The sequence below is a fragment of the Bombina bombina genome, unplaced genomic scaffold (assembly GCF_027579735.1).
Source record: "Bombina bombina isolate aBomBom1 unplaced genomic scaffold, aBomBom1.pri scaffold_707, whole genome shotgun sequence".
Lineage (NCBI taxonomy): Eukaryota > Metazoa > Chordata > Amphibia > Anura > Bombinatoridae > Bombina > Bombina bombina.
The window spans coordinates 105,001-123,130 of NW_026512216.1; the positions used below are offsets into that span (position 1 = coordinate 105,001).

General features: G+C 41.9%; 1 protein-coding gene across 1 annotated transcript in view; it reads right to left on the minus strand.

The window, feature by feature from the left end:
• Positions 1–18,130, minus strand: part of LOC128644177 (ubiquitin-associated protein 1-like) — a 103,825-nt gene that overhangs the window by 33,324 nt on the left and 52,371 nt on the right. The gene's annotated exons all lie outside the window — the stretch shown is intronic.

Here is an 18,130-nt window from a genome sequence, read left to right on the forward strand (position 1 = left end):
AAAAGATATGATCAAAATTGATCTTTCACAAAAAGCAATCATGAGTATCAAGGAAACATCAGGTGTAAGTTCACTCAAATCCACACATACCCCATCCACCAAACACATTCGTATCTAACCCTCAGCAAAATAAAGAAAAACATCAAAGCAAAAACAATCATCAGAAAAATAAATGCAATGTCACTCCCAGGGCGTCTCCAGAGAGTGAATATTACGACACCACCCACTCAGGACCTCAAAGGATCAAGAACCATTGCGAGTGTCCACTCAATCTTCAACTCTGTAGTATTATATTAACCAAGAGTGTCTCGTATTAATTGTGGCAACTCCCAAAACAAGAATGTCTCATTCGTTATAAAGCCTCCAGCTGTAACAATATGTATCTGTTTGAAACCATCAGCAATTTGTCTACTTGCCACTGTATAAAGGTGGTCACAGGAGACATGATATATTATGGTATTTGTAATCCATCATAGTGAATGCTGGTAACGGCTATAGTGACAAATCTTGTAATTGTTGAAATCTTTTGGTTCAGATGTCCCTTTAACCTGACGTGCTACTGGCCATACATTATGTTGCGGGGAGCTGTGAACGTACTAACGGCCCAAACACACACCCTTTTCACACTTCACTCACGGTATTGTGCACTGTCCCTTTATAGCAGAGGATATATCACACTCCACATTTTCCTTTTCACCAAAACTGCAAGTATCTCATACCCTCGTGGCAGTTCGTGACCATTAATGTGTTGTGAATGTGTTGTAAACAAAGCAAATGCTTGAACAGTGGTGTTACCTCCTTCAGCGTATATGTGCATATGTCGATAGTGCCGTGAGACTCTCTGTCTTCAGTGTGGTTTCTATGGGCCCCCCGTATGGGTATCTAGTCTCACCTCGCAATTTCTGTGGCTTAGATAGCACGATATCCAGGTAGCTGTGGTGGCGTCTCCTCGTTCCGACGCGCGTTTCGGGGCTCCGCCCCTTTCTCAAGGAATTCCTTGAGAAAGGGGCGGAGCCCCGAAACGCGCGTCGGAACGAGGAGACGCCACCACAGCTACCTGGATATCGTGCTATCTAAGCCACAGAAATTGCGAGGTGAGACTAGATACCCATACGGGGGGCCCATAGAAACCACACTGAAGACAGAGAGTCTCACGGCACTATCGACATATGCACATATACGCTGAAGGAGGTAACACCACTGTTCAAGCATTTGCTTTGTTTACAACACATTCACAACACATTAATGGTCACGAACTGCCACGAGGGTATGAGATACTCGCAGTTTTGGTGAAAAGGAAAATGTGGAGTGTGATATATCCTCTGCTATAAAGGGACAGTGCACAATACCGTGAGTGAAGTGTGAAAAGGGTGTGTGTTTGGGCCGTTAGTACGTTCACAGCTCCCCGCAACATAATGTATGGCCAGTAGCACGTCAGGTTAAAGGGACATCTGAACCAAAAGATTTCAACAATTACAAGATTTGTCACTATAGCCGTTACCAGCATTCACTATGATGGATTACAAATACCATAATATATCATGTCTCCTGTGACCACCTTTATACAGTGGCAAGTAGACAAATTGCTGATGGTTTCAAACAGATAGATATTGTTACAGCTGGAGGCTTTATAACGAATGAGACATTCTTGTTTTGGGAGTTGCCACAATTAATACGAGACACTCTTGGTTAATATAATACTACAGAGTTGAAGATTGAGTGGACACTCGCAATGGTTCTTGATCCTTTGAGGTCCTGAGTGGGTGGTGTCGTAATATTCACTCTCTGGGGACGCCCTGGGAGTGACATTGCATTTATTTTTCTGATGATTGTTTTTGCTTTGATGTTTTTCTTTATTTTGCTGAGGGTTAGATACAAATGTGTTTGGTGGATGGGGTATGTGTGGATTTGAGTGAACTTACACCTGATGTTTCCTTGATACTCATGATTGCTTTTTGTGAAAGATCAATTTTGATCATATCTTTTGTTGAAGAATAAAACTTTTTGACTCTAAGACTCAGTGGCTGGGATTTTTGAAATTTTGTACTATTATTCAGTCTTTGACCGGACTTTATCCCGTGCCTGAGCGCACTAACTAGAAAGGGTGGTGCGGTCACACTTTATGGTATATATATATATGTATGTGTTAATATGTGTATATAGACATACAAACACATGAATAAATATATATGTACATGCTTATATACATATATATGTATGCGTTAATATGTGTATATAGATATACAAACACATAAATAAATATATATGTACAGGCTTATATACATATATATTTATGTGTTAATATGTGTATATAGACATACAAACACATAAATAAATAAATATATATGTACATGCTTATATATATATATATATTTATGTGTTAATATGTGTATATAGACATACAAACACATAAATAAATATATATGTACATGCTTATATACATATATATGTATGTGTTAATATGTGTATATAGACATACAAACACATAAATAAATATATATGTAAATGCTTATATACATATATATTTATGTGTTAATATGTGTATATAGACATACAAACACATAAATAAATATATATGTACATGCTTATATACATATATATGTATGTGTTAATATGTGTATATAGACATACAAACACATAAATAAATATATATGTGCATGCTTATATACATATATATTTATGTGTTAATATGTGTATATAGACATACAAACACATAAATAAATATATATGTACAGGCTTATATACATATATATTTATGTGTTAATATGTGTATATAGATATACAAACACATAAATAAATATACATGTACAGGCTTATATACATATATATTTATGTGTTAATATGTGTATATAGACATACAAACACATAAATAAATATATATGTACATGCTTATATACATATATTTATATATGTGTTAATATGTGTATATAGACATACAAACACATAAATAAATATATATGTACATGCTTATATACATATATATATATATATATATATATATATATATATATATATATATATATATATATATATGTTAATATGTGTATATAGACATACAAACACATACATACATATATATGTACAGGCTTATATACATATATATTTATGTGTTAATATGTGTATATAGACATACAAACACATAAATAAATATATATGTACAGGCTTATATACATATATATTTATGTGTTAATATGTGTATATAGACATACAAACACATAAATATATATGTACATGCTTATATACATATATATTTATGTGTTAATATGTGTATATAGACATACAAACACATAAATAAATATATATGTACATGCTTTTATATATATATATATATATATATATATATATATATATATATATATATATATATATATATATATTTATGTGTTAATATGTGTATATAGACATACAAACACAAATAAATATATATGTACATGCTTATATACATATATATGTATGTGTTAATATGTGTATATAGACATACAAACACATAAATAAATATATATGTACATGCTTATATACATATATATTTATGTGTTAATATGTGTATATAGACATAAAAACACATAAATACGTACAGGCTTATATACATATATATTTTTCTGTTAATATGTGTATATAGACATACAAACACATAAATAAATATATATGTACATGCTTATATACATATATATTTATGTGTTAATATGTGTATATAGACATACAAACACATAAATAAATATATATGTACAGGCTTATATACATATATATTTATGTGTTAATATGTGTATATAGACATACAAACACATAAATAAATATATATGTACACGCTTATATACATATATATTTATGTGTTAATATGTGTATATAGATATACAAACACATAAATACATATATATGTACAGGCTTATATACATATATATTTATGTGTTAATATGTGTATATAGACATACAAACACATAAATAAATATATATGTACATGCTTATATATATATATATGTATATATATATATATTTATGTGTTAATATGTGTATATAGACATACAAACACATAAATAAATATATATGTACATGTTTATATACATATATATGTATGTATACTACCCACACAAAATAACAAGGGCACTATTAAGGCAAACTTCTCACCAATTCAGATTTTCCTTGGATACTTTTTGTGTCAGTATCTCTATTAAGTTTCTCCTGTGAGAAGTGGTGCTAGAATTAATTTACACAAACTTTAGCAAACAAATGGGATTGAGGATCCCTGAAAGAATAATGCTCTAATAGCACTCTATGCCCAGACTTATTTGGTAGAGGCAAAAAAAAGAGAATTTAAAATTTAACTTTTATTGTTTATTTAAAACATGGGTAAACACACACATTTAAAATTGTAGTCTAACCTTGGTAGCTGTATCTTGAGAGCACTATTATCAATCAGTATGGCCTTGTAACCATTATTATTATCTAGTCTCTCAGTGTAAATGGTACTATTGGTCTGGGTTGCTCTATACCTTGGTAAGTGTGATTTTGTTACTTAATTCACACCTTACCTGGAGAGTAAATTAATATGTTGTCTGGTCTCTAGGGTACCAATATGGTTGAGTGGATATATGTGCTCTTATTTAAATAATTCTGGCTGACGTCATTTATTACCAAACATTATATGATATGCTTCCTTGACTATTGGACTGTAGAATGTGCCAATGGCTAATTAAAGGTATACTTCTGATTGTGATTGAATATTAATAAAGCTTATATCCAACCTAGGTTGTGGTTGCTTTATGGGATATGTGCAATTATAATTTATATTCTGAGGTAATCATACAGCTCTGCATTATGTGGTCACAACTGTCGTTATTTTGGCATGGGCTCCTGTGATTATGAATCACTCATAACATCAGCTGCTGAGCTTACTATACCCTCATTAGTGTGCACATCATTCTATATCTGTATTGCTTGAACCACTTAATCTTATGTATTTATTATTCGTCCTACATCCAGTAGTTCCAATTCTCGTATTGGCTGTATATATTGTTCTTGTATGTGATTTATTTGGCAAATCTGTTCTTTTTGGGTTGACTCTTAATCAATTTGAATGTTAAGATAAAATTGTAAACTGTAAATGTTATTTGAACAGTATCAATAACTGTCCTCATTATGCGCCAATTCTGTTGTATAATATCAACCTTTCTCAACAATGATTTGGTAGGCAATAATATTGCTAAGTGATCTGTTCTAATATCCACAGAATAACCGATACTGTTCTTACTCTTATAACCGTGATTCTATATTTAGTTACAACGTATCATGCACTCAATTCATACACACCTCATTCATTTTTCTTTCATACTGAATTATAAAAAAAAAATATATACAGCTATCTATATTTCCAAAACATATATATTTGAGTATTTTTGAACACTTTTGTTTCTACTGTTTAGCTTGTATAAAGTAGTTTCAGTCGAGTTTATCACTCTTTATATACATAGTTTGTCTATCTCTGTATTTAATTGAAGCTGCGAGCTATATGTTTGTACTTTCGTTCTATAATTAAATCTTTAGCTCGCTTCAATTAGTTATAACAAACTGTGCTGTGTTTTATCGCTATCGTCAGCGCATTGGTTTATCAGGCTGAGCCTTTATGCTTGGCTCCTATATCCCCTCACAGCTCTCCGCTATTTGCCGGTATTACCGTCAACCATTATTAAGTACTAGTGTTTAGTACACTTAGCTAGGTTAGAGTTTTTTTAAAAAACATAACAATTGAGGGACCCCATTGTCCCACACAACCCCCCTGACGCGTTTCGCCTGTTTAGGCTTTATCAAAGGCGGCGGGCCGCCGTGGTTCAACCTATTTATACGCATTTGAGCCGGATATCCCACCCCTACTACTTTCTGATTGGTTGTGTTGTCATGGTTACAGCCAATCGGGAGTCGATTAGTTCCGTGAATACTTTTGGGATTCTTAAGGAGGACTACATCATTTTTCCTCCGTATTGTTAAGGTGGATTATTATATCCAATTACCTGAAACTTAACTATATTACTGGTATATTACTGGTATATTTTCATGTACATTACAGTATCAAGATGGAACAAACATTTTTTTGAGAAGTACATAGAAAAAACATAATTTATGCTTACCTGATAAATTCCTTTCTTCTGTAGTGTGATCAGTCCATGGGTCATCATTACTTCTGGGATATTACTCCTCCCCAACAGGAAGTGCAAGAGGATTCACCCAGCAGAGCTGCATATAGCTCCTCCCCTCTACGTCACTCCCAGTCATTCGACCAAGGACCAACGAGAAAGGAAAAGCCAAGGGTGAAGTGGTGACTGGAGTATAAATTAAAAAATATCTACCTGCCTTAAAAACAGGGCGGGCCGTGGACTGATCACACTACAGAAGAAAGGAATTTATCAGGTAAGCATAAATTATGTTTTCTTCTGTTAAGTGTGATCAGTCCACGGGTCATCATTACTTCTGGGATACCAATACCAAAGCAAAAGTACACGGATGATGGGAGGGATAGGCAGGCTCTTTATACAGAAGGAACCACTGCCTGAAGAACCTTTCTCCCAAAAATAGCCTCTGATGAAGCAAAAGTGTCAAATTTGTAAAATTTGGAAAAAGTATGAAGCGAAGACCAAGTTGCAGCCTTGCAAATCTGTTCAACAGAGGCCTCATTCTTGAAGGCCCAAGTGGAAGCCACAGCTCTAGTAGAATGAGCTGTAATTCTTTCAGGAGGCTGCTGTCCAGCAGTCTCATAAGCTAAACGAATTATGCTACGAAGCCAAAAAGAAAGAGAGGTAGCGGAAGCTTTTTGACCTCTCCTCTGCCCAGAGTAAATGACAAACAGAGAAGACGTTTGTCGAAATTCCTTAGTTGCCTGTAAGTAAAATTTTAAAGCACGGACTACATCCAGGTTGTGCAGTAGACGTTCCTTCTTTGAAGAAGGATTTGGGCATAAAGAAGGAACAACAATCTCTTGATTGATATTCCTGTTAGTAACTACCTTAGGTAAGAACCCAGGTTTAGTACGCAGGACTACCTTATCCGAATGAAAAATCAAATAAGGAGAATCACAATGTAAGGCTGATAATTCAGAGACTCTTCGAGCCGAGGAAATAGCCATTAAAAATAGAACTTTCCAAGATAACAACTTTATATCAATGGAATGAAGGGGTTCAAACGGAACGCCCTGTAAAACATTAAGAACAAGGTTTAAACTCCATGGTGGAGCAACAGTTTTAAACACAGGCTTAATTCTGGCCAAAGCCTGACAAAAAGCCTGGACGTCAGGAACTTCTGACAGACGTTTGTGTAACAGAATGGACAGAGCTGAGATCTGTCCCTTTAATGAACTAGCAGATAAACCCTTTTCTAAACCTTCTTGTAGAAAAGACAATATCCTAGGTGTAGCGGAGAGCAATATTAAAATACTCCCAATAACCGGACGAAACACAGTTTGGGAGTCAATAACTCACGACCCAGCCAGTTTTCAGGTTTAAAACAGAATGAACTTTATTAAAAAGGCTATGCCTAGTATTTATGCAGGTCTGACCTCCCAGATGGGGGGTTGAAAAGAATGTTGTAGATTAGATGGATGGAACACGCCTTTTGACATGATACAATAGAATACCTTGCTCAAGCTGATAACAACTTAACCACAGGACACACACTTGGCTCTTCTTATCACTAAGGCGTCGTCTCTCTAGATGTGATTGAACAATGGAATGGTAATCACTAGCTTTAATGAAAGTACACAATAGCTGAGACTAGTAACCTTGTCGTTCAAGAATAGTCTTCTTAAAGCTAAACACATTTAACTCCTTCAGTACTGCCAGAAGGGTCTGTCACATCTACATAGCACACAATACAGCCTATAGACAGCCTTTCTTACATTATAGTCCAGAAGTGGCTAGGTTTGCCACAATGCTCCCCCAGAACCAAGCCGGCATACACAGTCTGATCCCAACGGATCGGCTTGGGGATGTCCGGGGAAGCACTCACAGATCACTTTTCAAGTTCAGTTTGTCTGGACAACCCGTCGGCGTTACCGTTTTGTTTCCCTGGGCGGTAATGGATGGTAAAGTCGAAGGGCTGCAGCGCCAAACTCCAGCGCAGCAGCCTGGCATTGTCCCCGGCCACACGGTTCAGCCACACCAACGGGTTGTGATCTGTGAGTAAGGAAAAAGGTTGTCCATACAGGTATGGCTGCAACTTTTTGAGGGCCCACACCACGGCCAGGCATTCTTTTTCGATGGCGGCGTAGCTTACTTCACGGGGCAACAACTTTCGGCTCAAGTAAGCTACGGGGTGTTCTCCGCCATCTGCTCCAACTTGGCTCAGCACTGCCCCCACTCCAAACATTGAAGCGTCTGTGTGAACAAGAAATCTTTTAGTTGGATCGGGTGCAGCAAGTACAGGCGCATTAGTTAGAGCCGTCTTTAGTTGTTGGAATGCCTGCTCACACTCTGGGGCCCAAGTAACTTGTCGGGGAAGGTTCTTACGTGTCAAGTCAGTCAGGGGTTTGGCTAGGGCACTATAATTGGGCACGAACTTTCTGTAGTACCCCGCCGTGCCTAAAAATGCCAGTACTTGGGTCTTGGTCCTAGGGGTGGGCCACTTAGCAACAGCTTCAATTTTGGCCGGTTCGGGTTTCTGGTGCCCGCTCCCCACCCGGTGGCCTAAATACTGCACTTCTGCCATCCCGATATGGCATTTACTAGGTTTCAGGGTCAGCCCTGCCTCCCCTATACGGTCAATAACTGCTCCTATATGCTGTAGGTGTTCTGCCCAGTTCTGGCTATATATGGCAATATCGTCCAGGTATGCGCAGGCATACTCCTGGAACCCGTCCAGTAGCCGATCTACCATCCTTTGAAAGGTCGCCGGAGCGTTCTTCATCCCGAAAGGCATGACCCGAAATTGGTATAGGCCAAACGGGGTGACAAACGCTGACTTGGGGACGGCGTCATCGGCTAGCGGGATTTGCCAGTATCCCTTGCATAAGTCTATGGTCGTAAGATACTGTCCCCTAGCCATTTTATCCAGCAACTCGTCTATCCGGGGCATCGGATAGGCATCAGACACCGTTTTGTCATTTAGCCTCCGGTAGTCAACACAGAAGCGTGTGGTGCCGTCTTTCTTGGGTACCAACACTACCGGGGATGCCCAGGGGCTGTCGGAAGGTTCGATAACCCCTAGTTGCAACATCTCGTCAATTTCTGCCTTCATGTGTGCCTTGACTGCTTCAGGGACACGATACGGGGTCTGCCGCATAGGTAGCTGCCCCGGGGTTTCAACTCGGTGAGTGGCCAGCGGGGTGTACCCAGGTAAGTGGGAGAAGATAGCCCCTTTAGCTACTATCAACTCCTGTACCTGGGCACGCTCCGAAGGGCTTAGCCGCTCCCCCAGCTGAACGCCCCTGGAGGGCTCTATCTGGTCCTCTGATTCTAATAGGTCAGGGAGAGGCAGATTCTCCTGATCCTCAGAGGCCGAGGCGCATATTGCCGCCACGTCCTCCATCCTCTCATGGTAGGGTTTGAGCATGTTCACATGAAGCATGCGTCGCTTCCCTACCCCTGAGCAGGGGCCAATCACATAGGTAGTGTCGCATCGCTGCTCTACGACCTGGTATGGGCCTTGCCAGACGGCCTGCAGCTTGTCGGTGCGTACAGGTTTTAAAATTAAAACTTTCTGCCCCACTTGAAAGCTGCGATCCCTGGCTCCCCTATCGTACCAGCGGCGCTGGCGTTGTTGAGCCGCCTGGAGGTTGGTACGTACAGCCTGGGTTAATGCCTCCAGTCGGTCCCTGAACTCCAGCACGTAAGATACAATGGGTTTACCATCGGGGCTACTCTCTCGCTCCCAATGCTCCCTAATGAGGTTTAATGGCCCCCGCACCCTTCTCCCAAATAGCAATTCGAAGGGGGAAAAACCTGTCGACTCTTGGGGTACCTCCCTATATGCGAAAAGCAGATGGGGTTGGTAGCGCTCCCAGTCCTTATGAGTCTCGCCAAATGTACGGAGCATCTGTTTTAAAGTCCCATTAAATCTCTCACATAACCCATTGGACTGGGGATGGTAGGCTGAGTTAATTATGGGTCTAACACCACATACCCTCCAAAGTTGTTGGGTCACCTCTGCGGTAAACTGGGTTCCCCTATCTGATATTATCTCCTGGGGGAACCCTACCCGGGAAAATATTTTTATTAAGGCTTCAGCTACCGTCTCTGCATGGATGTTGGAGAGCGCAATGGCCTCGGGGTACCTAGTGGCATAGTCCACTACGGTTAAAATGTACCTCTTCCCGGAGGGACTGGGCTTGGGTAGAGGCCCTACGATATCTACTGCTACCCTGCTAAAGGGTTCCTCAATAATGGGTAACGGGCATAATTTAGCCTTAGGGCGGTCACCTCGTTTGCCTACTCGTTGGCACACGTCACAGGAGGTGCAATATTGCCGTACATCTTTAGAGATCCCAGGCCAGAAAAAGGCGTGGGTCAATCTGTAGCGGGTGCGAGTCATTCCCAGGTGGCCTGACAGGGGAATGTCATGAGCTATCCTGAGCAGTTCCTGCCTATACTTCTGGGGTACTACCAGTTGCTTAGTGGTCACGGTGACTGCGCTGCCTACCCCCCGTTCGGCTATGCGGTACAATAACCCTTTCTCCCAGACGTACCGTTCCCCTTCTAACCCAGCCTGATCGGTGTTCCCTTTATCCCGGTATGCCTGCAGCGTGGGGTCAGCTTTCACCTCCGCCTCAAATTGGGTGGGGGTATCCCAAGTCATATGTGTCAAGGGGGTGTCATGGTCTCTTACCTGAGCCTCGTGGTGAGCTGGTGGGGCCGTAGTGCGTGCCTGCTGCCGGGTGGTTACTGGGTGGACCTCCTGATGTGGAGCCTGAGGTACAAAAGCAGAGGTCATCTGACCCAGGTCATTCCCCAGTACAACATCCGCTGGTAGGTTTTGCATTAAGCCCACTTCTACCATGCCCTCCCCTGCACCCCAATCCAAATGAATCTTAGCAGTGGGCAATCGGTATACTGCTCCCCCTGCCACTCGTACTGCCACGGATCCGCCCGTGTGTGCTGTATCTGGCACCAAATGGGGAGCTATCAGGGTTAAAGTAGCTCCCGAATCCCGAAGTCCCTGGACCTCCTTCCCCTCCACGGTCACCAGCTGACGGTGATGTTGCCGGTTATCGGTGGCTCGGACCGACATCACCTCATGCAGAATTCCCAGGGGTTCCCCGGCTGGGGTGCTCAACCCCTCATGAGCGGCTGGCTCCGTTTGGTAATGGTGAGCAGCCGCCCTTGGGGCCAGGTTCTGTCTGACCTGGTTCCAAGCTTGTCTGCTCCGATTTTGGGTGCACTCACGTGCCATATGTCCCCACTGCTTGCAGGTGTGGCATTGTATATTCGCCCGTCCATTGTATCATGAGGGGGGTGGTGGATTCCCTGGGGCTGGACGAAACGGTGCCGCTGTGGGGTTGTTAGACTGTAGAGGACTGGGCTGTCCTGTGGGTCGAGTGTACGTCTTAGGTAGTAGTCCATGGTGCCTCCTGGCGTCAAAATGCTGGTCTGCTAATCTGGCTGCTTCGGTTAACGTGAGGGGTTTTCGATCTCTCACCCATTCTTGGGCTTCTGGGGACAAGCCGTTAAAGAATTGCTCCAACAGCATCAGTTGTCGCAATTCTTCCATGGTGGTAGCTTGGCTGGCCTGTATCCACCCCTGAGATGCTTGATCCAGCTTGTGGGCCCACTCTGCATGGGAATCTCTTTCTGGCTTGCGCAGGCCTCTAAACTTGCGCCGGTATGCCTCTGGGGTAATGGCATATCTTTCCAAGATTGCGCTCTTCACTTTAGCGTAATCCTTGCTGTCCTCCCTGGGTACAGCGCGATACGCTTCCGCTGCCCTACCGGCTAGCTTGCCTGCTAGCACCGGCACCCATACGGACTGCTCCAACTCATGTAACTCGCACAGTCTCTCAAAATCCTGTAAATACCCATCGATCTCATCCTTCTCCTCACAAAACATTTTAAAGGCATGGTATGGGATTTTGGGTCTTACTGGGTTACTGAGTGCTTCCGAAATGGATTCTGCTCGGGAGGATGCATTCCGCGGACTGTGTGCCATCACGTACTCCTGCACATCTGCCATTACCACGGATAGCATGTCCCGTGGTACAGGTTGGGGTAAAAATTCCAGCCTGGTCCTCATTTCCCTCTGGTATAGGGTCTCCTCCATGGCTGCTGGAGGCGTAGCGCTGCGAGCTCTGTCTCCCTCCATCAGCTCTGCAATTAATATAGCCTTGGGTTTGCTGCTGGCTATCTTTCCCCTGGCTTCTAGCAGTTCCTTTAACGTTTGTCTCTTTAGCTTAGAATAATCCGTCTCCATTCACTTCGGTAGTCGGTTCTTTCACTGTATTCTGCTTGCCATTCCCTTTTCTTATTCGGCAGTTACAATTGCACGAATTGCGCTTTTCGGCTGTAAGGTCTGATCCCAACGCTTGCCACCAATTGTAGCGGAGAGCAATATTAAAATACTCCCAATAACCGGACGAAACACAGTTTGGGAGTCAATAACTCACGACCCAGCCAGTTTTCAGGTTTAAAACAGAATGAACTTTATTAAAAAGGCTATGCCTAGTATTTATGCAGGTCTGACCTCCCAGATGGGGGGTTGAAAAGAATGTTGTAGATTAGATGGATGGAACACGCCTTTTGACATGATACAATAGAATACCTTGCTCAAGCTGATAACAACTTAACCACAGGACACACACTTGGCTCTTCTTATCACTAAGGCGTCGTCTCTCTAGATGTGATTGAACAATGGAATGGTAATCACTAGCTTTAATGAAAGTACACAATAGCTGAGACTAGTAACCTTGTCGTTCAAGAATAGTCTTCTTAAAGCTAAACACATTTAACTCCTTCAGTACTGCCAGAAGGGTCTGTCACATCTACATAGCACACAATACAGCCTATAGACAACCTTTCTTACATTATAGTCCAGAAGTGGCTAGGTTTGCCACACTAGGAATCCTAACCTTACTCCAAGAGTAACCTTTGGATTCACACCAATATAGGTATTTACGCCATATCTTATGGTAAATCTTTCTGGTAACAGGTTTCCTAGCCTGTATTAAGGTATCAATAACTGACTCAGAAAATCCACGTCTTGATAAAATCAAGCGTTCAATTTCCAAGCAGTCAGCTTCAGAGAAGTTAGATTTTGATTTTTGAAGGGACCCTGTATCAGAAGGTCCTGTTTCAGAGGTAGAGACCAAGGTGGACAGGATGACATGTCCACCAGGTCTGCATACCAAGTCCTGCGTGGCCACGCAGCTGCTGTTAGAATCACTGATGCTCTCTCTTGTTTGATTCTGGCAATCAATCGAGGAAGCAACGGGAAGGGTGGAAACACGTAAGCCATCCTGAAGTCCCAAGGTGCTGTCAGAGCATCTATCAGGACTGCTCCTGGATCCCTGGATCTGGACCCGTAACGAGGAAGCTTGGCGTTCTGTCGAGACGCCATGAGATCTATCTCTGGTTTGCCCCAACGTCGAAGTATTTGGGCAAAGACCTCCGGATGAAGTTCCCACTCCCCCGGATGAAAAGTCTGACGACTTAAGAAATCCGCCTCCCAGTTCTCCACTCCCGGGATGTGGATTGCTGACAGGTGGCAAGAGTGAGACTCTGCCCAGCAAATTATCTTTGATACTTCCATCATAGCTAGGGAGCTTCTTGTCCCTCCCTGATGGTTGATGTAAGCTACAGTCGTGATGTTGTCCGACTGAAACCTGATGAACCCCCGAGTTGTCAACTGGGGCCAAGCCAGGAGGGCATTGAGAACTGCTCTCAATTCCAGAATGTTTATTGGCAGGAGACTCTCCTCCTGACTCCATTGTCCCTGAGCCTTCAGAGAATTCCAGACGGCACCCCAACCTAGAAGGCTGGCGTCTGTTGTTACAATTGTCCAGTCTGGTCTGCTGAATGGCATCCCCCTGGACAGATGTGGCCGAGAAAGCCACCATAGAAGAGAATTTCTGGTCTCTTGATCCAGATTCAGAGAAGGGGATAAGTCTGAGTAATCCCCATTCCACTGACTTAGCATGCACAGTTGCAGTGGTCTGAGGTGTAAGCGTGCAAAGGGTACTATGTCCATTGCCGCTACCATTAAGCCGATTACCTCCATGCATTGAGCCACTGACGGGTGTTGAATGGAATGAAGGGTGCGGCAAGCACTTTGAAGTCTTGTTAGCCTGTCCTCTGTCAGGTAAATCTTCATTTCTACAGAATCTATAAGAGTCCCCAGGAAGGGAACTCTTGTGAGTGGAACGAGTGAACTTTTCTTTTCGTTCACCTTCCATCCATGTGACCTTAGAAATGCCAGCACTAACTCTGTATGAGACTTGGCAGTTTGAAAGCTTGAAGCTTGTATCAGAATGTCGTCTAGGTATGGAGCTACCGAGATTCCCCGCGGTCTTAGTACCGCCAGAAGAGCACCCAGAACCTTTGTGAAGATTCTTGTAGCTGTAGCCAATCCGAATGGAAGAGCCACAAACTGGTAATGCCTGTCTAGGAAGGCAAACCTTAGGTACCGATAATGATCTTTGTGAATCGGTATGTGAAGGTAAGCATCTTTTAAATCTACAGTGGTCATGTATTGACCCTCTTGGATCATAGGTAAAATTGTCCGAATAGTCTCCATCTTGAACGATGGAACTCTTAGGAATTTGTTTAGGATCTTTAAGTCCAGGATTGGTCTGAAAGTTCCCTCTTTTTTGGGAACCACAAACAGATTTGAGTAAAACCCCTGTTCCGATCGTGGAACTGGATGGATTACTCCCATTAACAAGAGCTCTTGTACGCAGCGTAGAAACGCCTCTTTCTTTGTCTGGATTGTTGACAATCTTGACAGATGAAATCTCTCTCTTGGAGGAGAGTATTTGAAGTCCAGAAGGTATCCCTGAGATATTATCTCTAGCGCCCAGGGATCCTGAACATCTCTTGCCCAAGCCTGGGCGAAGAGAGAAAGTCTGCCCCCCACTAGATCCGATCCCGGATCGGGGGCCCTCAATTCATGCTGTTTTAGGGGCAGCAGCAGGTTTCCTAGTCTGCTTGCCCTTGTTCCAGGACTGGTTAGGTTTCCAGCCTTGTCTGTAGCGAGCAACAGCTCCTTCCTGTTTTGGTGCAGAGGAAGTTGATGCTGCTCCTGCTTTGAAATTACGAAAGGAACGAAAATTAGACTGTCTAGTCTTGGCTTTGGCTTTGTCCTGAGGCAGGGCATGGCCTTTACCTCCTGTAATGTCAGCGATAATCTCTTTCAACCCGGGCCCGAATAAGGTCTGCCCTTTGAAAGGTATATTAAGCAATTTAGACTTAGAAGTAACATCAGCTGACCAGGATTTTAGCCACAGCGCCCTGCGTGCCTGAATGGCGAATCCTGAATTCTTCGCCGTAAGTTTAGTAAGATGTACTACGGCCTCCGAAATGAATGAATTAGCTAGTTTAAGGACTCTAAGCCTGTCCGTAATGTCGTCCAGAGTAGCTGAACCAATGTTCTCTTCCAGAGACTCAATCCAGAATGCCGCTGCAGCCGTGATCGGCGCAATGCATGCAAGGGGTTGCAATATAAAACCTTGTTGAACAAACATTTTCTTAAGGTAACCCTCTAACTTTTTATCCATTGGATCTGAAAAAGCACAGCTATCCTCCACCGGGATAGTGGTACGCTTAGCTAAGGTAGAAACTGCTCCCTCCACCTTAGGGACCGTTTGCCATAAGTCCCTTGTGGTGGCGTCTATTGGAAACATTTTTCTAAATATCGGAGGGGGTGAGAACGGCACACCGGGTCTATCCCACTCCTTAGTAACAATTTCAGTAAGTCTCTTAGGTATAGGAAAAACCTCAGTACTCGTCGGTACCGCAAAATATTTATCCAACCTACACATTTTCTCTGGTATTGCAACTGTGTTACAATCATTCAGAGCCGCTAACACCTCCCCTAGTAAAACACGGAGGTTTTCCAGTTTAAATTTAAAATTTGAAATATCTGAATCCAGTCTGTTTGGATCAGAACCGTCACCCACAGAATGAAGTTCTCCGTCCTCATGTTCTGCCACCTGTGACGCAGTGTCTGACATGGCCCTAATATTATCAGCGCACTCTGTTCTCACCCCAGAGTGATCACGCTTACCTCTTAGTTCTGGTAATTTAGCCAAAACCTCAGTCATAACAGTAGCCATATCCTGTAATGTGATTTGTAATGGCCGCCCAGATGTACTCGGCGCTACAATATCACGCACCTCCCTCTGAGCGGGAGATGTAGGTACTGACACGTGAGGCGAGTTAGTCGGCATAACTCTCCCATCGTTGTTTGGTGAAATTTGTTCAATTTGTACAGATTGACTTTTATTTAAAGTAGCATCAATACAGTTAGTACATAAATTTCTATTGGGCTCCACTTTGGCATTGCAACAAATGACACAGGTATCATCCTCTGAATCAGACATGTTTAACACACTAGCAAATAAAATTGCAACTTGGAAATACAATTCAATTAGAATAATATTAAAATGTACTGTGCCTTTAAGAAGCACAGAAGATCTATGACAGTTGAAAATTAATAAATTGAAACAGTTATAGCCTCAATCCTTGTAAACAACACAACTTTAGCAAAGGTTTAATCCCATTAGCAAGGATAACAAATTCTGAAAGCAGGAAACAAATTACAGAATAAACGTTTTTTATCTCAGTCAAACTATAATTCTCACAGCTCTGCTGAGAGAAATTACCTCCCTCAAAATAAGTTTTGAAGACCCCTGAGCTCTGTAGAGATGAACCGGATCATGCAGGGAATACAATGAGTTGCTGACTGAAATATTTGATGCATAGTAAAAGCGCCAAAAAACGGCCCCTCCCCCTCACACACAGCAGTGAGGGAGAACAGAAACTGTCAGAAAAACAGATTAAGCAACTGCCAAGTGGAAAAATAGTGCCCAAACATTTATTCACACAGTACCTCAGCAAATGAAAACGATTTTACATTCCAGCAAAAACGTTAAACATAATCTCTAGTTATTAAACAGCTTTATGTATTTCTTACAGTGTAATTCTAGTGAAGTACCATTCCCCAGAATACTGAAGTGTAAAGTATACATACATGACATTATATCGGTATGGCAGGATTTTCTCATCAATTCCATTGTCAGAAAATAAAAACTGCTACATACCTCTATGCAGATTCATCTGCCCGCTGTCCCCTGATCTGAAGTTTACCTCACTCCTCAGATGGCCGAGAACAGCAATATGATCTTAACTACTCCGGCTAAAATCATAGCAAAACTCTGGTAGATTCTTCTTCAAACTCTGCCAGAGAGGTAATAACACACTCCGGTGCTATTTTAAAATAACAAACTTTTGATTGAAGATATAAAACTAAGTATAATCACCATAGTCCTCTCACACATCCTATCTAGTCGTTGGGTGCAAGAGAATGACTGGGAGTGACGTAGAGGGGAGGAGCTATATGCAGCTCTGCTGGGTGAATCCTCTTGCACTTCCTGTTGGGGAGGAGTAATATCCCAGAAGTAATGATGACCCGTGGACTGATCACACTTAACAGAAGAAAAACTTGATTCCAAGAGGTTTAAGGATTCAGTTGTTTCCTGCATTCCAATTTAAAGAACCATCATTAACTACTGAATGGGAGGAAGCACTCAGTGAGTGCTCAACAAAGTTGATGAAGATCCTAATAAAACATGACCAAATGGAATATGATAGATTTGAGACAATTATACAAGAACAAAATGATGTTTTAAAGAAATTTGAAAGCAACTCAAATTTTGAAAAAATGTACAAATTATATCAGAAAGAGCTGGATAATTATGAAGAAGAACTCAAAAACACGAAAATTGGAAAACTCAATAGGGACATCCAAGACTTCTCTAACCAGAAAGTATACAGATGGAGACAGAGGGGATTTTATAAAAATCCAAATAAAAATCCAAAAGTCAATATAGTCCAAAGTGACATTTCTGACACAGATGGAGATGAAGCTGAATCAGCAAATGAAGAAACACCAAGTACATCTACTATTACCCCAAATGCAAGAATGAACACCAGAAATAAAAGGAAAC